This window comes from Strigops habroptila, chromosome Z (assembly GCF_004027225.2).
Source record: "Strigops habroptila isolate Jane chromosome Z, bStrHab1.2.pri, whole genome shotgun sequence".
Lineage (NCBI taxonomy): Eukaryota > Metazoa > Chordata > Aves > Psittaciformes > Psittacidae > Strigops > Strigops habroptila.
Window position 1 is genome coordinate 24,572,295 of NC_044302.2, and position 25,926 is coordinate 24,598,220.

The following is a 25,926-nucleotide window of genomic DNA, read 5'->3' on the forward strand; positions in this document are numbered from 1 at the left end:
GGACCCGTGGATGAATTTCATCAGGTCCCATGGACTTGTGCACGTTCAGGTTCTTAAGATGGTCTCAAACCTGATCCTCTCCTACAGCGGGCCTAAGGTCTTCATTTTCACAGTCCCTGCATTTGCTTTCCAAGACTTTCGTGGTGAGACTTTTGAGGTGAGCTCTTAGACAGAAGTTCTTCCCTGTGAGGGTGGTGAGGCCCTGGCACAGGTTGCCCGCAGAAGCTGTGGCTGCCCCATCCCTGGCAGTGTTCAAGACGAGGTTGGACACAGGGGCTTAGAGCAACCCGGTCTAGTGGAAGATGTCCCTGCCCATGGCAGGGGGTTGGAACTGGACGAGCTTTAAAGTCCTTGCAACCCAGACCGTTCTGTGATTTTATGGTAAAGTAAGTCCAAACTTAAGTTTGTGTGAGTGATTTAGACCTGGCTTATAAACTTCTGCTTGAAAAGGCAGAGAAGATGTTCACAAGGCAGTCTGCTCGGTCCTAGTATCTCCCTACCCCCTGGCATCATACCAGGGTTTGTTTCTTCTTTTTGGTGTAAATTCATCACCTTTCTTTTCCACTTTCTCCTTTGGGAGTAACACAAGTCTGAAGTTCAGGAAAGTGGTATTTAAATTCAGTTCAGAAACAGATTTAGTGGAAAATTTCTCTTACTGTTCTTAATTTTTGTACTCGGAAAAGGAGTCTTCAACCCTTCTAGGAAAGAATAAAAAGGAGGCCCGAGTAGTTAGACGTAAAAATTTTTAACATTTAGAAAAGCTGTTTAAATGGTGGTTGTTGGGGGGGGGGGTGTGTGTTTTGGTTTGGTTTGGTTTTTTAACTTTTGGAACACACTCGTTGCCTTGGTTTTTGTTCCCTCTGATGATGTCTTGCAGTCATATGGTCCTGGCTTTATGGATGGGGAGGGATATGCCACCTAGGGATCAGTACGTGCATGGAAGCTGATAATGTTCTGATTCAGACTTCACTTCAGTCTTAACGTGTATTTTGTAGAAGTTGTGGTGTTGTGTCGTTTAAAAATAAGTCCATCTGATGTATGTTAAATGTATTTAATTTTTAAAATTATGTTAAAAAGTAATGCTGAATATAATTAGTTTAATGAATGTTTGGGTACCAAAATAAAGCACGAAGAATTGGGAGAATTATACATAATCAGATTTTACATCTGTTTTAGAATATTCTACCATACTATTTTTTGTGTACATCTTTACTAAAATTATTAAGTAAATATGGGACTCTTTCAGCTTCCTGACTAGGTTTGTGTGCAGTAAAAAGTTAACAAATATGCTTTGAAAGGTATGACCTACTTTTTCCTGGAGCCGGGAAGGTGTTTACCTCTGTAGAGTAACTAATACAGTGTTTATCCATGTTCTAGGCTGTTCATAAGGTAGTATTAATATTTTGAAATCAAATCCCAGATATTGCTATCCAGACATAAATCTAGGAGACAATGGACAGCACTTAAAGTTGTATCCTCCTCTTAAACGCTGTAGATAAATACTGTCATTGCAATTGCATCATACACTGACCTATTTAGGAAGACAGAAGTTTGTGGATGTATTCACAAATACACAAAGAAAGAGGCTGATTTATTCTAGCTCTGATATTTTGTCTTAAGGATGCTTCAGTTTGCAATATTACTGCTTGCTTTTCTTACTAAATGGATTACGAGACAGTAGTTTTTGAAACACTTCCTATTGTAGGATTTTTCTGCCCGGTTTCTGAAGTGCATATACATCTTTATTGCTGGCAGTAAGAGGTGATACTTGTCTGGATACTTGTCTCAGTTCTCCTTTTCTTTAAAAATTATATATGGGGTGTGTGGTGTCTGAATATCTATAAAATCACCATTTCAGATTGAGGATGAAGTCAGAACATCACGATTCTTGCCAGAAAATGTGACTGTAGACAGTTTATGGAGGTATATTCTCTCATACTTTAGTTTCTGAGTGGTTTAATAACCATCCAGAAGTAAATACGTCAAGATGTTTCTGTCTTTCGTTCCCTTCAGCCAATTTCCAGACCTTTGTTTTGCATTCTAATATTCACATCCAAATGATTACCCACCTTCCCTCCTACTCTCTTCTTTCCTCTCCTCTTGAATTTATATTGAATAGCTTTCTTCTCACATTTTGGTGCACAGGGGACGCACTGATTACACAGCAATACAGTTGCCTGATTCTTCATTTGTATGTCCAGACCTGAACTTAACAAGCGCAAACCTTCATCTGCATAGCAAGCACTTGCTTCATTAAGTCTTGGTATGCTTCAGCTGCTAAAACTGAAGGTGTGTCTATTGAGAATGCATAAATTTTCAAAAGTTTGTAAGTTGGACAATTTTGAGTAGAATCTTATGGGGATGGGAAAAGTAAATCCCAGCCAAATTTTAAGCCCCCAATGCAAAAAATAGGTGCACTAGAGCATTTCATAGCTAAGTCTGCTAGATTTTCATAAAATTGGCAATCTAATGTAATTGTATTTTGACTTTCTCTTGGATATAGATGAACTGTTTACTGTGAAATTTCCAACACAGTTCAGCCTCAAGCAAAACCAACTGTAAAGTACCACTGAAGTTTGATAAAGTTCTAACTAAGCAGGAGGAAAGTAACTGAAATTTTGTCAGGCTTAAGGATTGGCCAATTAATTAATTTCCATCCACCCTGCACTGCAGCATTGGAGACCAGCAGCAAGAAATTCTTCTACCTTTAACTATTGAAATTCTGTGGTGGGGTGCTGCTCATTGTTCACCTCATGAATTAGACTGAAATTTTTGTTCTTGCTGTTTGATTTTCAGTCAGGTTATATCAATTTCTGAGTAACATGATGGAGCTACTTTGTGAGAAAGAGAAGATCTGTGATATCTCCTGTTGACCCAGTTCTGAAATCAGTTATTCTGTTCTGGAAATTTGTTTTGCATTCTTTTTCAATTTCCACCCCCCCACCCCACTCCCCCCCAAATGTGCATATACCTTGATATTTTGTAGACTGAGAATTGTGGAACAGCTGCTGGTCTGAGGATAGAGGCTAAGCGTTAAAATGTGACAACAGAAGGTTATCACTGAAGTATCTGGATTATTGACATTGCATTGAGTCGCTTGTCCTTCAGCTGTGCACTGCCTTGTGTGTTGTATCTTGCCATTTGGCCACATTAAATTACAGAGTGCTGCCGCAACTTGATTGCTGTCCAGTTCTTGGATAATCTGAGATCATGAAGGCAAAGCATTCAGGTTCAGTTCTGACTCACAACTCCTAGGCACTTCCAGAATCTTATCCCGAGATAGTTCAGTTGCTGACCAATCTAACCACAGTTCCCAGAAGAGCACTTTTCTTATTGGAGGGGCAATTAAGCCTAAAGCTATTACATTAAATGATTATGGTGTGCTAATGGCAAGGCAGGACATGCCTCTGGACCTCTCAAGTATAATTATGGGATTTACAAACTCCACCAGCTATTATATGCAATAGGGTGAATGGGTACTCACAGAGAAGGATGGTGACGACATTCCAATAAAGATCAGTAGGAAGGCAGATGCCTTGTGTAATAGCTTTTAACTACTGTGTGATATGAAGAGACATAAAGATTCTGATTCTGAATAAAGCGGCTTCTCCAGAGGTTGTAAAAATCAGATTGCTGAAATGAAGGACAACTTTTAAAAGTTGAAAACCAGAGAGTGCATTTTTCAACAATAAATGGTGCATGGGTGGGCTTGGCTGCTATTCCTTGTGTTTGAGGAAATGATAGGAACCCATTTTGTTGTGTGATAGCAGTATAAAGGCAGAAGAAAGAGGATGTTCTGGTGGAAAGTGATAGAACAGCAAAGCTTAGAGAGCAGTCACTAGAGGCTAGGAAACCCTTATTCTTGAAGGAAGAGAATTTAATGCAACCTGTCCGGATGCAGAGGAAAGATGATGGAAGGAGACTATGCTCCATTTTCCTGTCAGTGCAAAAAGAAATAGAGTTAAGAAGTGTGGTCCTTGACTGATGAAGAATAATCATCATTGAAAGGCTTCTCAAGAGGCTTTGGACATTACTACCCAAGACAGAATAGTATTGCCAGCATTGCTTGTTGGAAGGAGCAAGAAGAAAGACGGGGCCCTGGAGAGGAAAAAGGGGAGTTGGCAGAGCTGTGCCCAGTTGGCTGTGTGATACGAACAAGCCCTTCAGAGTCCACAGACCCAGGGAGAGGTTCTGTTCAGAGGCCCTTGCAATACGTGGTATTATCTTTTATGGATGACATCCAGACAGTACATAACTGATGCTCCTATTTGAACTGGCAGACGTCATAGGCTTTAAAGACAAAGTCTCCTACTGTCAGAAGATGCCACCATGAAAAGATAACCTGCTCTTCCTACTATCAGCATTTCTGAATCAAAACACTTCAACTTTTTGGCAGGGCTGCTTATATTTTTTTAATTTTTGACTCAAGAAAAATCTTTAGAAATGCTGAGATGAAAAATAAATGTTCTGTGTCTACGCTCTGTCTTTCTGACCGGCTCTGCAAAATGATGGTGCCTAGACCATGTTGATCTGACGATTGTGAACCTGAAACTGAATCACTTTATTTCAAAGTTTTCACAGTTTTTGTTGTTTTACCTGCCCTATGTTACATTTGTGGGGAGAATGCAGCCAAGGCAGGAGGATTCACTGTGCTTAATGCAATGGGTGTGTATAGCCCCACTTCTGAGCAGACTTTCAAGAAGGAAAAAAAAAAAAGGGGGAATTAAACACATTTTACTTGTAGTGGTAACCAAAGTGCAGTAGCGGGTGCAGTGAAAGTAAGCCTATTACATCAGCTATGCAGAAAATCTATAGCAAGCCTGAAAATGACACTGCTTTCTGTGACACCCTGGCCAGCATCTCAATGTTGATACTCTTTTCAAGATACCAGTTTACTTAAAGGAAAACTGTGGGTGTTGATGGGGAAACATGTTTTTTTGTTGGGTTGGGGTTTTTTTGCATTTTCCCCTCAAGATAATATAGTTCACCCATCTGTAGTGTTACACAGTTTGCTCTGTCTTGTGGAAAAGAACACTGAGTACTAATGATATTTGAAAAGTTCCATAGTTCCTTTTTATTTTTACTATTCTTATTAAAGCAGAAGATGAAGTTTCTGAAGTCTTCTGACTGCGTTATGAAAATAAATCCACCGTTTTCCAGAATCTGAAAAAATTGGTTTTTTCCAGTGAACTCCTATGTCATGCAGTATTAATCTTATGAAGAGACAGGATCATTTAAAAGTATTATCCTTTTTTGAGTTTCTTAGGATAAAACTGAGAAACTGCTTTCCATCACCAAAGGGCAACATCATCTGTTTGTCTAGGTAACCCTAAACATCCAAGGGACACTGAAATGGGTCAGCACTCACAGTGAAGCATTTGTTTGCAGGTGCCTATCTGCCGTTTCAGTGAAACACGGTAGCTCTGAAATGATTTGAAGATTTGTCATGACCCATTTTGCGGGAGAGTGTACAGTAAGGGAAATGGTAATACTGTTCAAAAGTTACCAAAGACCAGGGGTCGAGTTCTGTTTTTCTCAATATACTTTTGTATGAGAAGTTAGTGGATATAGGTTTGCTTTAGTTTGTAACCAGTCATTTTTCATGCTTTGATTTCATCCTTTGTGAGTGATCTCTTAAATAATTTTTTTTCCATTGCATGGTGCTTAACTAAAGAGATTTACTTTTTCAGAGGCCTAATATCTTATACTTGAGAAATCTGCTTTTACAGTGAAATAAATATACTATGGTGATGTTATATATTTGAGCCAACTGAAGGACAGCTGTAAAAAATGAACTGTACACAAGAGTCTAGTCCTGCTTTCTTTCATTTTGAGCCACAGACAGTTCACTTTACATAATAGGAAAGTGCTCATTTCTAATGCTTACTTTTGCATTGCTGTTCCACCTGCATGACTTTTACGTTATTCCTTGACATTTCCTAGTACTACTTTGTGAATGATAGGTATTAAGAATAAGTAATAGAACATTTCAGAGTAACATTTATAGCATTCTGAGATTATAATTTATTTTTGTTTTTACTTCTTAGGCCTAAAGAATTTTTCTTTTGCAGCAACATTACTGAAAAATGCTTTTTTTTTTGTAAGTAGTTTGAAAATAGTCTTTCAGAAAGGAGTTAGCTGAAACAACAACAACAATAACAAATAAACAACAAAACCAAACAAAAAGAACAAAAAAAAAACCCATGACAAAATATTAAGGAGATACTGTGATTAGGGCAAAACAAAATCTAAACAAATAAATGAATATACTTAAGAGCTATTTTGTTGCTTCATTTTTGAAAGATAGAAGCTTAACCTTTTGTATTTACCAGTGTGAGAGAATGATGTATACTGACCTAATTTCTTCTGTATTCAAGATTCATTGTATTAAAAAGTGGATCTTTCCCTCTTTTTGTTTTAACCATATCTTTAAACCATGAATGGTTATAGACCATAGGAGTGTACAGGTGGAATTTGTATATGTTCCCTTAAGTGTGTGGTACACTGAATACGTGCCGTATAGGCTTTATTTTGATTTCCATCACTTCAGGGTTTTGTTTTAATTCTTTGACTTGGATCCTCCAAAACAACTTCTAACAACTTTACTTGTATATAAGACTTAGTGTAGAGTATGTATGGTGGATGTTAATCTGAAATATTCCTACTTCATTTCCATTTTTTATTACAAGTTATGAGGAAATCCTTTTGACCTGCGAAGTCCATAACCCTGATTTATGGGGGTATGCAAACCTCTGCTTTCCATACATTTCTTGAAAGACTAGAAGAATATTCTGTCCCAAAAAAAACACAATCTGACCATGCAACAAAATAGAAATCCCAGCCTTTCAAACCATGTGAAGATACTGCTTTTACAGCACATCACTTGTGTCATGCACTCAGATATTTAAAGCTTTATTTGCCACTGCACAGGCAGAAAAAAAATATGCAGTAAAATCTCACAAAGAGGAACAAATCTGCAGCAACTGACTGCTTTGGTTTTTTTCTCACATGTTCCTTTAGTCAGAATGTGATATTTTTGAGAGTTTGTGTCAGTGTACTATTTAGAAAGAGGTTTTTCTTTCACCTGTTTGAATTGTAAGCTATTTGTTCTGAATTTTAGGTTAAAAGGTTAAGAAATCCAGTTTTAGTTTCTGTGAGAAATGTTCCCACAAAATGTTCACGCTACAGCATGTAATGTCTCTTGTGTTTGGTTTATGAATGTTTTCACTTAACTTCTGAATTAAGAAAAAAACTGCTTTGGTACAGTGAGCTTCAGTGCCCATTTCTTAATGCGAAGGAGAGGTTGAAGGATAAAAATCATCACAAATGAGGGACAGTGTTGGACAAAATGTATACGCATAGTTGTGGAAATAAGCCATTATTCTCAAGTATATGCTGTATTAATTTTTTCAAGGAGATGTGGATCTCGTGACTCCTTTCAGGTAAAAGTGCAATTCCTTTAGATTTTGTCTTGCTTATGCGTGAGGACATGCTGACAAATTGGTCAGTAATACTCCCGAGTGACACTGACCTGCACAGTCCTCCCTTCCTTTAAGCGAAGGTCTGGATCTGTGCCTTCATGTCACAATATTCTTCTGCACATAAAATTCCAGTGTAACTGGAATTCCAACTCCTGACAGACTGTGTTGCCAGACAGAGTGCAGTTTCTCCTGTCTCTTCACAAGTATCTCCTCATTATTTTTAGATCCTGATCTTCTATCTGTGTAGGTGATTAAACTTTTAATGTCAGTTTGTACTCAGTTTTTTCATGGAGACTTATTCTTAAGCTATATGCCTATATTAACCATAGGGTTTATGTTCCACTTGTACCATGTGTGACTCTCCATCCTTTTATATATCTATACACATATATGTATTTATTCTGCTAAAAGTCACGAATCTTTTCTGGAAAGTAAAATGTAGAGGCAAAGTTAAGCAACTTGTTTAACACTGGAGTATTAGCAAAGTCAAAAGTAGGTTTCAAATAATTTTGCTCTGTTTAGATTACTTAAACCCAGCTCCCCATTTAAATGCTGGTATCTTGCATATTTTAAGTGTTTGCAAAACTTTGTTGTTTTTAACTTGCCTGCTATACAAAGGTGAAGACTGTCAACCTACATGATAGACAAGGCTGCTTTAGCTGTGGTTTTGTCAGGAACTTATTCTCTGGATATTAGAGTTTCTCTCCTAGATAAGTTTCTGTCTCATCTTGCTATGGATTTATGGGTTAATAGATACCTAATCATATTAATTATTCTGTGCAACCAAATTATGGATCTCTTAATTTATAATGTTCTACAACTGTTCCTATGACTTGTAATTGCCTTTTAGAGTTTTTTCAAAATCCAGGCTGCTCACACTGAAAGGGCATTGCCCACAAGGTCAAACACGGACATTCAGTTCTGCTTAGAAATAAGCTTTTACTAAACTTTAGTGTTGAACTGAAAAATAATGTCTTTGTGTGGGATTAACCTTCCCTCGCAGAGCCGCTGCTGAATCCGTAGCCTGGGAGTGCTTGGTGCTGTGGCGCTCTCCTGATCTTTCCCTTGAGGAGGGTGGGTTGAGTTGTTCTCCTGTTGATCATTTTGTGTTTGAAGGCCTTTCCCACTCCCCTCAATTTTGTTGTGCCACTGAATGGGACTATGGTAATGCTTGGGCTTTGTGGCTCTCCCATTGTCTTCCTGACTAACGGATAGAAATGTCAGGCGTAGAGAACCAACCCCAAATGGTGACCCCTGTAACATACCCCTTCGGTTGATTGACATTCAGGCAGCTGCTGGGAGAAGCCCCCACCATTCAGAGGTTGGTGTACTTGCGGAGCGAGTCCTCCAATGTCAATCCTGTTAGCCCAATTGCCATGTGTTGGGAATGGTGGCCTTTCAACGCTAGATTAAACATTCTGCACCTGCCACTGGCATGGTACTTCCCCCTTCCCTACTCAACAGTGTCACCTTGAAGACTTGTAGGGCCACTGTGGTCCAACTACAAAGGCAGCTTTTGTCCTGTTAGTCTTCCCAAAATGCGTTGTACCACTGCTCTGTCTGTTTGTTTGTATAAACATAGCTAAGCCTGAGCACTGGTGGTTTTTTTTGGGTTTTGGTTGTTGTTTTTTTTTTTACAAATGTTGGTTTTCAAAATTACACTTAGAAAATTAAACAGCAGCATCAAATTTGTATTACAATCGATATGGATAATTTCTATTAATGCTAATATAACAGGAAAAATAACAAGTTAAAAGAGTGAAGAAGAGTGCATGTGTTGTTAAAATTCTTGTCATACCAAAATAATTGTGACGCAGTCTGAGGAATTGTAAACCTTATCAGGTGAGGGTTGAAATCATATTATTATTTATTGATCTAATTCTTACCTTCTTTGTTTTGAACATTCTTCCTTTGCATCTTAAAATTTCCACTGTTATAATGTAGAATTTATAGAAATAGCTAGAGATATCCTATTGACCCTGCCTTTCCTGCAGCTTTCCCCTTCGAACCCATAGCTAGAACAGAGCACTTGGTGCTGGGAGAAAGCTCAAGAGGGAGGTTCGACCACTCTTCTCAAAAGTGGTACTCTTAGTGTCCTCTTGTATCACGAGGGTCTCAATGTGGCTGACTTGGCTGAGGGGATCACAGTGATGCCTCATCATAAATGCAGGTAATTGCATATCTGGCCAAACAATTTTCCAATTTGCATACTGGTGATAATGTTTCCAGTTATTGTAGCTTATATTGCACATCTGCAATTCTTTGTACAAAATTAATCATAATATTGTGCTTTTCCATTTTCACTCTGAACTGTTAAGTGTTCTTTCTCTTAAAATCTCATCCTTGTTGGCGAGGTGGAAATTTGTATGTAATTATTTGCCAAATATTAGCACATCTCTGCAGTGCAACTACTTGTATGTTTATTTGTGGTTAAGCTAAATAAATATATGTTAGAATATTCATTCTGTTAACAAGTGAAGGAAGCAACCTTTAGCTCAGTAGTGTAGGAATTTTATGAGTAGTTTGTTTCGCAGAATAGGCGACTGCCATAAAATTGATTTTGGCTTGTACTGGAAATGTGTTTGCTATCTCTTCAGCAAATGCTGGAAATACTACCTTTGTTTTTCACTTGAGTTTAATATATTTAAATTTAAAAAATGGTTTATTACAGAATTCTGTGCAAGATAAATGCACATAAAGGGTGTTAATCCCTCTAAAACCTCCAGAAAAGTCTTGTTATGAAAAGAATGACATATATCCATTCTTTTATATTACTTCTGTTTTTGTGTGTGTTCTTCTCGGATACAGGAGTAATAGCCTTTGACACTGGTCTCCTGATTGCCAGAATCAGGAGGTATCAGGAGAATATTAGAAAATGTGGGGAGTGTTTATTATGTACCAGAAAACGCAGATTTCATGTAGGTGAATAAAACTTGTCTTTTATTAGGAAAGCTTTCAAGGATATATCATCTGTTTGAAAACAGGTCAGATCAGAAATTTACAATTTAAAATAGAAATTAATTAAGGCCTATAAGTGCGTAACTTTTCAGGTAGGTAATTCCAGGTACATACTTGGCGAATTATAAGGTTACTCTGAAAATAATAGGTTCTTACAAAGTTCTGACTAATTTGGAAAAAGAAAGCATTGAGAGGCTGCACCTTGACTGCCTCAATGATTGTTGATTCAGGTTAATGGAAAGTAACTCTCTTTGGCTACTTTGGCTGGCTACTGGTCATGTAAAATGCAGAGATACACTTTTTTGACTGCTACTGCTTATTGTCACCATTCAAAGTGGTTCTTTTGCAAGACTGGACCATTGTTTATTAAATTCCATTCTGTAATAGTTGGCTGGCAGTCACTTTATCTTCTTTTGTATGGTTGCACTTAGGGTTAGTAACTACAGTTACTTACAGAGAGATGTATGGATTCTGTATGTGAAATGGAATGAAGTTGACTTGATTGATACTACTTTCAGCAGAGCCAAAACGACTGAAAAATTCATTAAAATTTGTCAGAAATGTTGGGAAGTCCAACAGACAAAAGACAGTTTACACAAAGCTGCCATTTGCATCTGGTTACAGTTCAGAGGAGAGCCTCAGCTTTAACATCCACAGATAGCCCTTTTTAACATTTTGTATTTTGTTTGAATATTTTGCTTTTTAAACTACAAAGTCCAAGTTCATTAAAAATACAGGTATTGGTTGTGAGTTGGTTGGACAATGTATTTTACATTTCCTTCACATTGTGTTCTTTGCTTTTTTTTTTTTCTTAGCTGAAATTACTTTCAGTAATTATAAAAGATGGGGTTTTTAAAACAATTAGGAGAAGTATAGGTTTGTAGTACCTATAAACACCTAAGAATATTTTTAGAAGCAATAACTTACAATAATTTGGACTCTAGCTACCACTCTTACAAATCTACAACGCGACTAAAGGGATTATTGAAATGTACTGTATAAGTTCTGTTTAGTACAGGACTTTGTAATTCGGTGTTTGTATTCTGTATAGATGACAAACTAGATCAGCAGTTGATGTCCTTGGCATTTCACTCACTTGGTGCTTGCATGGTTTAAGAATTACTGCAAAAATTGCTGCTCTGTTCTGTTCCTGGACAGCAATTGCTGATTTTACAGCCAATTTACTGTGCAAAAATGGCTCACCTCTTAGATACAGAAATCCTGAATCATAAAAGGTGTCTGCCCAAAGCAAGTTTAGTTATGCTGATCTGCAAAAATCCCCAAACCTGAAGCCAAATATTTTTAAAGAAGTGCTGCAATCAGTAGCCATTTTCATAGAAAAATTCTGCTCACTGTGGATAAAAAACGTTGTGTTTGTTTAAAGCCCATGTAAACAAAGACTAGTAAATATATTGGATGATTAAGAGCTTTATTCTTAAGGCTTAAAGAGTCTTGTTTTCTTTTGCTGCAGCTGTTTATGATGAATTCAAAACTGAATTTAAATAATAGTTCAGTGCAGCTTGTTCAAGAAAATGAAACACCCAAATCTGACGCTAATTTTGTGAGAGTTTGGGTAAGGTATGGAGCAAAAATGAAGGAGAGACCAAAACCAAGTACTAGATTTCCTCTGTTGTTCCTCTTTCTTCTGTTCCTGTTATTTACTGGATGGTTAGGTATATAATAAATCTAACACTGATTGTATGTAAAGAAGTGTTTTGAGTTGGAGATGTAGTAGATGAGAAAGACAAAAAGTGCTAGCAATTTCGAAAATTACTATGGAAATCTTAGGAGAAGACTACCTGCATAAACTTTACACTGAGGAGATGTCCTAAATAATTTCCAAGGGATTGTGTAGAAAATTAAAAGAAACAATTTGGCAGTACATTTCTGCTCTGATGGTCGTTAATGTTCTCGATGTTCTCACTTTTGGAGAGTAGTGGTAGATGCAAGTTAGAGAAAAACAGAAAAAAACCCTAGAAAAATGGAAAAAAGCTTATTCCAGGATCTAAGCTTAACATTTAACTAATTAGCACAGTGTGTTCAGAATTGTGTATGCTTGGGCTTCAGATTAAATATTGAATATGAATATGATGTAATACGTACATGAACAATAATGTTATAATCACATCACCTTCAGATATCTTAACCCAAAAGCCTACGGAAGGAGGAAGGAGAACTAACTACTTATTAATAGATTTCAAAATTTTTGTTGAAGTGTATTAAATAGCAAAAAAAAGGAAAAATAAATCTACAATAGCAGCACCAGCAGCAATCTGCAAATTATTTTTCATTGAGCATTCCAAGCACAAGACAGACAGAAGAGACTAACTTTACTTTAAGCCAATGAATGAGTGAGTAGATTCACATCTGGGTCGATGGGCTGTGGCCAGTGGTATGAGGTTCAACAAGGCAAAGTGCCGAATCCTGCACTTTGGTCCCAGCAACCCCATGCAATGCTCCAGGCTTGGGGAAGAGTGACTGGAAAGCTGCCCATGGAAAAGGACCTGGGGGTGTTGGTCAACAGTCAGCTGAATATGACTGTTGATGTGTCATATTTGGCCACCAGTGCCAGTGTGGCATCCTGGCCTGTATCAGGAATAGTGTGGCCAGCAAGGCCAGGGCAGTGATCATCCCCCTGTACTGGGCACTGGTGAGGCCACACCTCGAATCCTGTGTTCAGTTCTGGGCCCCTCACTGCAAGAGAGACATTGAGGTGCTGGAGCAGGTCCAGAGAAGGGCAATGGAGCTGGTGAAGGGCCTGGAGCACAAGTGTGATGAGGAATGGCTGAGGGACCTGGGGAGTTTATTCTGGAGAAGAGAAGGCTCAGAAGGGACCTTATCGCTCTCTACAACTACCTGAAAGAAGGATGGAGCCAGGAGGTGGCTGGTCTCTTCTGTCAAGTAACAAGTGACAGGGCAAGAGGAGATGGCCTCAAGTTGCACCAGGGGAGGTTTAGGCTGGATATTAGGAACAATTTCTTCACAGAGAGGGTCATCAGGCATTGGAACAGGCTGCCCAGGGCAGTGGTGGAGTCACCGTCCCTGGAAGTGTTCAAAAACGGTGCAAGTGAGGCCCCTAGTGACATGGTTTAGTGGTGGCCTTGGCAGTGGTGGGGTAATGGTTGGACTTGATGATCTTGAAGGGCTTTCCCAACCTAAACGATTTTATGATACTATAAATTAAAGCCCAAGTATTTACAGTATTTTAAGGAAACCCTGCAAACAAGATGTACCTATAGCCAATGGAATAATTATGCCTTTTTTCATCTAATTTGATAGGCAATAAATGAATAAAGAAAACGATCAGTTAGGCAGTACTTGGAAATTCTGATGTGAAGCAACAGAAGAAAACAGGAAAAAAGGAACACAGAGGAAAAAAATAACATGTTGTTATCGGTGAATATTTTAATACTAAATCCTGGATCTGGCCAGTATCTTCTTTCTGTATTTGGTGGGAATGTACCATGCAAGAGGAACACTCCAGAGATGGGATTTTAGGCACGAGTCCAGAGCATGACTGGTTTATATGGCTAGATGCAAATGGTACAGAAAGTTTCGTGTGGGAGAGGAAATCTAGACCTGCCAAGGAATCTGAAGACCAGAATGAAGTGGTCCGTAGATTGACAGGTGCAGATGGATGCGCCTCTGCCCATGGTCGGAGCTGGTGGCATGCAAATTTGGGTCCTGGGCTCACAGAGCTGTTTGGCTTCCAGAGCGCCTGACCAGGTCAGTCCGGGTAGGACCATTTGGACGATCCACAGACATGCCTCTTGAGGGGTCCTTTCCCCAGTAATCCAACCTGTGGTTGCATTCTGCCAGAGGTTGGGTTCAGAGGCCAGGAAATCTAAATTGATGCCGCCATGGATGCAGTTGTATATTTTATGTTCTGAGTTGACTCTGAGTCTGCATATATCGGATGATATTTGGAAGTTAATTGAGCAACTCTACCAGAAGACATGGGGAGAGGAGGAAAAAAAAAAAGATGACTAGTTAACCTTTAAATCAACACTCATGCAGTGTTTTGAGATGACTTTGGATGTCTGCCTCACAACAGATTGTGCAATGGGAGAGTGAGAGCAGTTATTGATGCTTCTGGAAAAGAATCCCATTTTTTGCAGGTTGAAACATGATTGTTAAAAGCAGCACAGGTTATTTTGTGAGATTGCAGAGTGGTGGTTCGATTATTTGGAAATATCAAGGGATTTTCCCCTTAATTAAATTATAAGATTTAATTATAATCATTTAATGCTCATGATTAGAAATTATGTTCTTCTGAAGGGCTCCGAGTTTGTTACGTGAAATCCAGTGACTGCAAGACTATATACTGATAAAACAACGATGTCATAATTACTGGTGGATAGCTTAAGACACATATTAAATAACAAATACAAAACAGTAAATGTGTTTTTAATTCGCACCTGTGGGAATAACATCATTTCCAAATTAGGCTTTTTTTTTTTTAAATGGCAATTCCGTCATTTTATAAAGAATAAAAATTGTGATAGTTAAGAAATTTTAGCTATTTGAGGATTATAAAAGATTACATTTTCCCCAGCAGAAAAAGGTTCACAATTTTATTACTAAAATCATATATTCTTCAAACCTCTCTATAACATTTTTTGGCTGAATGTTTTTTTCCTAGTCTTTCGTTGTCTGCTGACTTTAGTATTTCCTCTCATCTGGTTTCTGTCTTTTATTGTCTCTCAAGTTGGTATCTTTGCCCTCACCTGGTCTGGGAGAGAGATGTGTGGCTTGATCTCAGGAGGTGGATTGTGTTTGCAGTCCCAGTGCCGGCCAGGGGCTTAGGGAAGGAATTTTGAAGAACAAGGTTACAAGGGATGGCTCTCTCATAAGGTGCCATCAGAAACAGCAGTGTTGTGAAGGAAATAAAGAAATTACTATTCCAAGTGTCAGCATTCAGTTCCAGTTTATGTTTTGGTTTTTTTTTTAATTTCCTCACCCCGTTTTTTATTTTTTTTTGAGTTTGAGAACTTTGTTACTGCATCTCCCACTCCTGCTATCTGGTTTAGGGATTATTTGTGTCAGAAGCCTCTTCTCATAGTTACTGTTTATGATGGTCATTTTTTGGTTCTGTTGAGACAATCTAATGAATTATATTAATTACTTTCTATATTTGTATTAAGTGTAGTTGAGTCTGGGCATTTCTTATGAAGTTTGAACTGTGCCCTGCCAGGTGGCAGAAAATTACATTTTTTTCAGCATTTTTATATTCACTGTCAGTAATGGAGAAGTTGCAGGTTTTGCTTTCACAATCAGTGAAGATCCACAGCCACTTTGGACACCTGTACTTCCAAAAAGGGCAGCTGGGACTTCTCAGTGGGAATACATTAAAAAATGGTGTATGGCATTTGACATTTAAATTAAGGCTGTTAAATAATACTTTTCTCCCAGGTGGCAATTCTCTATTACCTTGATCTTACCTCCTTAAGGAACACCTCTTCTGCTTTTGATTCCACTCTCCTCCCACCCTGAAGGTTTCCATCTCTTGAGGTAAATTCAAACCGATGGTGAGTTGTGCTCAGGGAGTAAAATCAGCAGCCTGGGTTAAAACTTAAATAGATCCCTCAGATGAAAATGGTGCAAAGACAGAAACTTGCCTTTAAGTAAGTGTCCTGTTCAGCACAGGTGACATCCAGGACGAATGTCTGGCCTCAGAATTGGATTACAGCTCTGGAAGCCTGAACCCCAAACAGCCTCTTGAAATTTTATCAGATCATTAAGAACAGTTAAGTTCCATAGTTAAAGTTCTGTATGTCCTGGGTTCAACCACGTGGCTCAAACCATGACACTGTAGTAGATTTTAAAGTTATACAGCTAGGCTTCAGGAAATTCTGCATGAAACATCATGCTGGTCTGGTTCAATTTTATATAACAAGCAACTTAACTTCATGAGGTAACTGTCTTTTGGATTATAAGTAGCAGGGTAGTACTTTCATTTAAAATCTCAGTTTAATCAGGTTGCAACTTTGCTGTATTTGTATTATGCATAAAAGTTCAGTGACATTTTTGACAAAGCATATTTTCAATTGCTTCAGTTCTCTTTTGTGAGAAGTAGTACAGTAATATTTGTCCTACTTTTGGGTACTTTTCAGTATTCATTTAATAGTGAGAAATAATTGCAAAACCTCTGGTGTGGAAAATGAAATTCCAGAGATGCTTACATGGGGTAAAAACTGCTTTTTAAATACTTGTAATATTTATGAAGTGATTTTTATGAAGATTTTGTAGCTGCTAGTTTCAGGAACTAAATCACCATTGATTTTGTTTGTAGAATGCCTGATGTTATCCATGCAGATGCATTGCTTGATATTTAACTACACAATAAAGGAACGATCCCAGAAATCTGCACCACCAGTGGACACTGTGAGAGGTATCCAGACTATTCTTGGAAGGTTTACCTGAGACTGCAGGATCGTGCTGCTGCTTGCACTAAATTAGTAGCTTGTGATGGCAGAGATGAAGAGACTCCATCTTTTTTCTTCCCACTCTGTGGCAGTATCTTCCTCTTTTTCAGAAGCACTTCAGAGCAGCTACGCTATATCAGGTGCTTTGAATCACCTTCCAGAGATTCACTTCTCCCTTCACTGACTCTAAAAGCAACAGTGTGCTCAGCTTCCCCAGGTACCACTCTTAGTTATATTACAGAGGCAAAGGATTGAATGATTGTGGAGGCTCAATTGTCTTAATTATGCCTGTGTGTGGTCAATCCACATCTGAAAAAATCAATACAAAGTCTTGCACAGCTCTTTTCTGGACTGTAGATGGTGTTAAGATGAGAGATTGTCAGTCTCCATCAGCATCATCTCACGGAGTAAGAACTTTCATGTAATAAATATAGTTGGAATCCATTTTACGCAGCTGGATTTTTTCTTCTTTTTAATATGCACTATGTATTATTATAGACATGTTGCAATAACTGCTAAAAAAAACTAAAAATAACTATTAAAAAATACAAATACATGACGTGCATCTCTGTCCTGAAAACAGGTGTCCAGTTTTTTAAAGAATTTACGTCCTAAGATGCCACAGCCTGTTTGGATACATCAGTAACTTTATACATGCTTGTTTCTTGTTGGGAAATCATGAGCGTGGTTTTGTAGAGGAGCATGCAAGAAAGAAGTCTGAAGAGGGAAGCTGTTAGGTGAAGTCTGAAAGGCAGGAGTGAGTTTGCTGCGATTGACTTCTATGGTGATATAGAGCTAGGAAAATGGTATTTTGGGTTGATAGGATTGCCAGAAGTAGAAGGTTGTTAGTGGGCAAAGGAAGGGAGTCATAGTCATTTAGAATATGCACAACAGGAGTGAACACGTTGTTGTGATAGTCTTGAGTCTTGTGCTGCAGATTTGGTGACAAAACAGAACTTTGTCTTCATTTGTTCTTTAAGAGAAGTGTAAGTAACTAAAGTAAGTAAACTGGTCATGACAGTGCTGAAACCAGTCTATGGATAAAGCCAAAACTAAGCTTAATTGCTAGCATCTGGACAAGAAATTATTGGAGTATGAATTAGGACATAGAGGAAATTTTTTGCACTGTGTAACTTCAGAAGTTTGGGTTTAAACTTGTCTCTGAAAATTCCTTTTGATTTGGGGAAGAAATTAGGTTATTCGGTTTAGGTGCTGTAACATTGACTTCTGGTAGGTGCACATAGTTTTTTACAGAGTAGTCATGAATACCTGTATTGTGTGATGCTGAGGTAAAAAAAAACAGAGATGGGTGTCAGCAACACTGAGTATAGTGACAATGTGAGAATGAATAAGGCCAGAGAGTGATGGGAGGATGAAGGTAGACCAGATGTAATAGTGAGACACTGCAGAAGAGAGGTTTATAACCCAAAAAGGGGACATGAAGGGGGCTGCTGGGGAAGTGAAAGGAGAGCCGTAAGAATAGTGTCTCATTTCATTTAACTGTCGTGCACAGCAGAAGTACAGACAAGGCCTGAGATTTGGCATGGCGATATGTTGTTTGAGTAACTTGAGTGAGAACAGTTTCAGTGAAGGAATAGAAGCCAGATAGTAAAACGATCAAAAAGAACACTCAGAAAAAGAGATTCAAGACTAGAATAAGTTCCATATTCAACATGTCTGAGAAGTAACAGCAGTACTGAGACGAGCCAGTAGGACATTTTGGTTGGAGGGAGATGGGTGGTTTTCTAAATGCTTTGAAGAGGTGAAATGCCATGGAAAAAGCGTTGACAGTTTCCCGTAAAAGAAGACAGTAAGAACTTTGGTCTTTTTGTCATCCCTGTTAATGGCTTTCCCTCCATAAAGATGAGCAGACCAGTCCTTAGCTTGATCTTTAAACTTTGGTTATGCTTCTAGAGCATGATGTCATTTGTCTTTGTCGTGGTTTGAGCCCAGCCGGTAACTCAGAACCACACAGCCGCTCGCTCACTCCCCCCCCCCCCCCACCTTCTTCCTCCCCCCGCTCCCGGAGGGATGGGGAGGAGAATGGGAAGAATGCAACTCCCATGGGTTGAGATAAGAGCAGTCCCGCAACTAAGGTATAACACAAAACCACTACTGCTACCACCAATGATAATAACGATTAGTGAAATAACAAGGGGAGAGGATACAATTGCTCACCACCCGCCGACCGATACCCAGCCCGACCCGAGCAGTGATCTGCGCCTTCCGGGTAACTCCCCCCGGTTTATATACTGGGCATGACGTGCTGTGGTATGGAATACCCCTTTGGCTAGTTTGGGTCAGGTGTCCTGTCTCTGCTTCCTCCCGGCTTCCCCTCCTCCCTGGCAAAGCATGAGACTGAGAAAGTCCTTGGTTGGAATAAACATTACTTAGCAACAACTAAAAACATCGGTGTTATCAGCGTTGTTCCCAGGCTGAAAGTTAAAAAACACAGCACTGCACCAGCTACTAAGCAGGAGAAAAATGACTGCTATAGCTGAACCCAGGACAGTATCCACCCCTTATTCCATACCATTCACGTCATGCTCAGATCCCACATCTCTCAGCACACCATCACCCCTGTCCCATATATACACATATATATACACCCACACCCACACACAGAGAAAGATATCGTTCCCTAGTCCATGGACCAATCCCTGTAAAATTGCTGAACTCATCCAGTCCATGATGTCAGGTTCCATCTCTTGTAATAGTCTTTCAGGGCAGGAGGGACGGTACATAGTGTTGGGTTGTTGCCTGCTGATGATACCGCCAAACTCATCTGGTCACTGCTGAGCTCGTCTGGTTTCCTCAAAATTCATTCTTTGTTGAGGTGATGATCGGAGGGAAGTCAGGGTCAATGGCTGGTGACCTGAAGATATCTAGCTGGTGGGCTATAAAAGTGTTATAGAGCAGGCAACAGCGTACAATTGAGTTCATTGGCTGTTTTCCCCCAAAATCAAATCCCCTTGAGGTACACATCGGACTTCCCCATCTTCCCGCATTACCCACCAAGTATATCCAGGTCCCTGAGCAAAAGCAACCCCACGAGTGGGTTTGCCTTTACCTGAAGCAGGAATAACCCAGACTGTCTTCCCCAACAAATTCTTTATGTGCACCACAGGAACTTTATCCCCCTCTACAGTACGTAAAAGTTCTGATTGGGCTGGGCCAGCCCTGTTGGCAGATCCCCTACTGTTGACCAACCAGGTGGCTTTTGGTAAATGTGTATCCCAGTGTTTGAAAGTCCCACCACCCATTGCTCTCAGTGTAGTTTTTAACAGCCCATTGTACCGTTCGATTTTCCCAGAGGCTGGTGCATGGTAGGGGATGTGGTATACCCACTCAATGCCATGCTCTTTGGCCCAAGTGTCTATGAGGTTGTTCCGGAAATGAGTCCCATTGTCTGACTCAATTCTCTCTGGGGTGCCGTGTCGCCACAAGACTTGTTTCTCAAGGCCCAGGATAGTGTTCCGGGCAGTGGTGTGGGACACAGCGTATGTTTCCAGCCGGCCGGTGGTTGCTTCCACCATGGTAAGCACATAGCGCTTGCCCTGGCGGGTTGGTGGGAGTGTGATATAGTCAATCTGCCAGGCCTCCCCATATTTGTACTTCAGCCATCGTCCTCCATACCAGAGAGGCTTTAACCGCTTGGCTTGCTTAATTGCAGCACATGTTTCACATTTGTGAATAACCTGGGCAATAGTGTCCATCGTTAAGTCCACCCCTCGATCACGAGCCCATCTATATGTTGCATCTCTGCCTTGATGGCCTGAGGTGTCATGGGCCCACCGGGCTAAAAATAATTCACCCTTATGTTGCCAATCCAAGTCCATCTGAGCCACTTTAATCTTAGCAGCTTTATCCACTTGCTGGTTATTCTGGTGTTCCTCAGTGGCCCGACTCTTGGGTACATGAGCATCTACGTGGCGTACCTTCACCACCAGGTTCTGCACCCGAGCAGCGATATCTTGCCACAATGCAGCAGCCCAGATGGGTTTACTTCTGCGTTGCCAGTTGCTCTGCTTCCATTGCTGCAACCACCCCCACAGGGCATTTGCCACCATCCATGAGTCAGTATAAAGTACTGGCCATTTTTCTCGTTCAGCAATGTCCAAGGCCAGCTGGATGGCTTTCGCCTCTGCAAATTGACTCGATTCACCCTCTCCCTCAGCAGTTTCTGCAACTTGTCGCAGGGGACTCCACACAGCTGCCTTCCATCTCCGATGCTTTCCCACAATACGGCAGGACCCATCAGTAAACAAGGCATATTGCTTTTCACTCTCTGACAGTTCATTATATGGTGGGGCCTCTTCAGCACGCGTCACCTCCTGTTCTGGTGACATCCCAAAATCTTTGCCCTCTGGCCAGTCCATGATGACTTCTAGAATTCCTGGACGACTGGGATTTCCTATTCGAGCTCGTTGTGTAATTAGTGCGGCCCACTTACTCCATGTAGCATCAGTTGCATGATGTGTAGAGGAGACCCTGCCTTTGAACATCCAGCCCAGCACAGGCAACCGGGGTGCCAGGAGGAGCTGCGCTTCAGTTCCAATCACTTCTGAGGCAGCTCGAACCCCTTCATAGGCTGCCAGTATCTCTTTTTCAGTGGGAGTGTAGCTGGCCTCGGATCCTTTATATCCCCGACTCCAAAAGCCAAGGGGTCGACCTCGAGTCTCCCCTGGAGCTTTCTGCCAGAGGCTCCAGGTAGGACCATTCTCCCCAGCTGCGGTATAGAGCACATTTTTCACATCTGGCCCGGCCCGGACTGGTCCAAGGGCTACTGCATGAACTATTTCTCGTTTAATTTGTTCAAAGGCTTGTTGTTGCTCAGGGCCCCATTTGAAATCATTCTTCTTCCGGGTCACGTGGTAGAGAGGGCTTACAATCAGACTGTAATTTGGGATGTGCATTCTCCAGAACCCCACAACACCTAAGAAAGCTTGTGTTTCTTTCTTGTTAGTTGGTGGAGACATTGCTGTTATCTTGTTGATCACGTCTGTGGGGATCTGGCGGCGTCCATCTTGCCATTTTATTCCCAAAAATTGAATCTCCTGTGCAGGTCCCTTGACCTTATTCCGTTTTATGGCAAAACCGGCCTTCAGCAGGATTTGGATTATTTTCCTCCCTTTCTCAAAAACTTCTTCCGCTGTATCACCCCACACGATGATGTCATCAATGTATTGCAGGTGTTCTGGAGCTTGCCCCTGTTCCAGTGCAGTCTGGATCAATCCATGGCAGATGGTAGGGCTGTGTTTCCACCCCTGGGGCAGTCGGTTCCAAGTGTACTGGACGCCCCTCCAAGTGAAAGCAAACTGTGGCCTGCATTCTGCTGCCAAAGGGATTGAGAAAAATGCATTGGCAATGTCAATTGTGGCATACCACTTGGCTGCCTTTGACTCCAGTTCATACTGAAGTTCTAACATGTCCGGTACGGCAGCACTCAATGGTGGTGTGACTTCGTTCAGGCCACGATAGTCTACTGTTAATCTCCACTCTCCATTAGACTTTTGCACTGGCCATATGGGGCTATTAAAGGGTGAGCGGGTCCTGCTGATCACTCCTTGGCTCTCCAGTCTGCGGATCAGCTTATGGATGGGAATCAAGGAGTCTCGGTTGGTGCGATATTGCCGCCGGTGCACTGTTGTGGTCGCAATTGGCACTTGTTGTTCTTCGACCTTCAGCAACCCCACAACAGAAGGATCCTCTGAGAGACCGGGTAAGGTGGACAGCTGCTTAATTTCCTCTGTCTCCAAGGCAGCGATACCAAAAGCCCATCTATACCCTTTTGGGTCTTTGAAATACCCTCTCCTGAGATAGTCTATGCCAAGGATGCATGGAGCCCCTGGACCAGTTACAATGGGGTGCTTTTGCCACTTCCTCCCAGTCAGGCTGATTTCAGCTTCCAGCATAGTTAACGCTTGGGATCCTCCTGTCACTCCAGAAATAGAAATGGGTTTCACCCCTTGATACCTTGATGGCATCAGAGTACACTGTGCACCGGTATCTACTAGAGCCTTATACTTCTGTGGGACTGATGTGCCAGGCCATCTGATCCACACAGTCCAGTAAACCCGATTATCCCTCTCCTCCACCTGGCTGGAGGCAGGGCCCCTCTAATAGTGATCACAAAATTCTCCACTTCTGTCTTGTAGAAAGGGATTAGTATTCCTTATCACAGGAGCTGGAGTAAAATCAGCTCTTTCGCTCCATCTGGGAAACTGCTCGCCAGAGACTGGAGCAGCAGCTTTCCTGGGAGGATCATCCTTGACCATTGTTCTCCTCTTCAGTTCACGCACCCGTTGCTCCAGAGCTGAAGTAGGTTTTCCATCCCACTTTCTCATGTCTTCTCCATGATCCCGCAGGTAAAACCATAGGGTGGCCCGTGGCGTGTACCTCCTATATTTTCTTTCTCGAGCAGTAGGGCGCCTTCTGTTGATAGCTGAGACATGGGTTGGTACGCGTGGAGAGCTGGATAGATCGGATAAATCGTCTCTCAATTGTTTGAACTCCTGGGACAGTTTTTCCACAGCTGAAATGATGGAAGGGGTGAGATTGTCTTCAAACTCTCGGAGTTGACGAATCAGGAAATCCACTGTTGGTGATACTCCGTCATTCCAGGTCATTGATGCCAATGTGTGGGCATATGATGATGGCGCACTCCGTGTAAGTTTCCGCCACATGGGTCGTGTACATTCGACTTCATCTGGGTCTACGGATGTGTTCCTGGAATCCGGCCTACGATAGATCATCTCTATAATGGCTGATTCCCTCAGGGACTGGATGCCTTTCTCTATCATGGTCCAGTTGGCTGAGCGATTCGTAATATCGTCTTTGTAGGGAAACCTTTCCTTCACAGCTGCCAGGAGCCGCCTCCAAAGACTGAGGGCTCGCTTCTCTCTTGCAATCGCTTTGTCAATTCCTCCTTCCTTAGCAAGTGATCCCAGCTGCTTGGCTTCCCTACCTTCTAGTTCATGACCGTCGGCCCCATTGTCCCAGCACCGGAGCAACCAGGTGACAATGTGCTCCCCTGGAAGACGGGTGAAATCTTTTCGCATATTCCGTAGTTCGGTTGAGGTCCGGGGTCGAGAAGTGACCTCTTCTTCTTCTTCCTCTTCCTCTGACCCACGTAGTAGTAACTCTTGTTCAGGTGCTGTTGCATATAGTAATGGCACTGGGTCTTCATCTTTCTTCGCTTCACGGGTTGCTCTTTGTGCCTTTCGTTTGCTTTTGCTTACAGGGGCAACAGACATTGTCACAAACTGGACATTTGGTTTAGCTGCAGTGTTTGTCACTGTGGTTGGAGTGGCTGCAGTGTCTGCCACTAGGATTGGAGTGGTTGCAATGTCTATTGCTGGGGTTGGTGCAGCTGTTGTGCTTGGGAGTTGAGTAACACCAACAGCTGCATTATCTGTTGCTGTCGGGGTTTGAGTAGCTACTGTGCTTGTCACTGGGGTTGGTGTAGCTGCAGTGCTTGGAGTAGCCATATTGTCTGTTGCTGTCGGGGTTTGAATAGCTACTGTGCATGTCACTGGGGTTGGTGTAGCTGTGGTGCTTGGAGTAGCCACATTGTCTGTTGCTGTCGGGGTTTGAGTAGCTACTGTGCTTGTCACTGGGGTTGGTGTGGCTGTGGTGCTTGGAGTAGCCACATTGTCTGTTGCTGTCGGGGTTTGAGTAGCTGTTGTGCTTGTCACTGGGGTTGGTGTAACTGCTGTATTTGAAGTTGGAGTAGTTGCGTTGTCTGTTGTGGTCAGGGTTTGAGTAGCTGTTGTGCTTGTCACTGGGGTTGATGTAGCTGCTGTACTTGGAGTAGCTGTGTTGACTGTTGTGGTCAGGGTCTGAGTAGCTGCTGTGCTTGTAGTTGGCATAGCTGCGTTGTCTGTTGCTTTGCCATCAGATCCAGAGACATTTTTTTCCCTTTGAAGGTGCTGGATAGTGTTGAGCAGGGCTCTGTAGGCATAGGCCAAGCCCCAGCACGTTGCCAAAATTTGTCCCTCTCTGGTATAACCAGGACGACAGCACACCTCGTTTAAGTGTTTTACTAGTTTTTCCGGATGTTGCACTTGTTCAGTGGTGAAGTTCCAAAGCACTGGAGGGGCCCACTGGCCTAGGTACTTGCCCATACTATCCCACACACCCTGCCACTCATAACTGTCCAGCCTCAGGGAAAATCTCCTGGTGGTCCTCCTATATCGTCGTCTAACCCTAGACCAGATTCGAACCTGATACTGCTGAATTTTTGACATTAAACGAAATAGGATGTTCCTACGACGGGATGGCCGTGGGTAAAACACACTCCGTATGTTTGCCAACATGCTGATCCCCAGCACAATCAGCAGGCAGGTTTCAAGGGTACTCAAAGGCCATCTAAAACCTTCAGAACTCTCAATTGCTGTTGCAAATAGGCTGGTGGGGGAACGGGGGGTGAAAGAGAATGCTTCCTTCGTAAGTTTACCCCCCGAGGAGAAAAAAAAAGATATGCAATTGCTAAAATATTTCATTATATACCTCCCAATGTATAGTGGTGATGGCCACGCTGGAAGCACAAACCAGACCAGTTTCATGATCAATGAGTCTATTGTATTACAAGTCATTACCATGAAGTACAGTGAAACAAGAACCTTAGCCCAGGCCCCCCAGCCCATAAACGCTAAAACAGCAAATAGTGGCTGTAAGTAAGGTACAACATGCTGAAACTCTGAGATCAAGCGCAACACGTCTGAGAGCCAAATAATCACCATTGTGACGAGTAGTAACAATGAATGCTTATCACAAATATGATTAAACACACTCTGGTCAGATCTGTCGTTATCTCAACCTTTCGTGCCCCACGTTGGGTGCCAAAAAGAACTGTCGTGGTTTGAGCCCAGCCGGTAACTCAGAACCACACAGCCGCTCGCTCACTCCCCCCCCCCCCTTCTTCCTCCCCCCGCTCCCGGAGGGATGGGGAGGAGAATGGGAAGAATGCAACTCCCACGGGTTGAGATAAGAGCAGTCCCGCAACTAAGGTATAACACAAAACCACTACTGCTATCACCAATGATAATAACGATTAGTGA

General features: G+C 41.5%; 1 protein-coding gene and 2 long non-coding RNA genes across 8 annotated transcripts in view; all 3 read left to right on the forward strand.

Moving 5' to 3' along the window:
• FAM172A (family with sequence similarity 172 member A) overlaps positions 1 to 25,926 on the forward strand; it is a 282,640-nt gene that overhangs the window by 77,694 nt on the left and 179,020 nt on the right. The window lies entirely within an intron of this gene.
• On the forward strand, positions 4,599 to 5,243 carry LOC115601287. Its single transcript, XR_003989298.2, has 2 exons — positions 4,599 to 4,665; positions 4,975 to 5,243. It is a non-coding gene; the product is annotated as an uncharacterized LOC115601287 (long non-coding RNA).
• Positions 15,504 to 17,693, forward strand: LOC115601286. The gene is made up of 2 exons (XR_003989297.1): positions 15,504 to 16,213; positions 16,255 to 17,693. It is a non-coding gene; the product is annotated as an uncharacterized LOC115601286 (long non-coding RNA).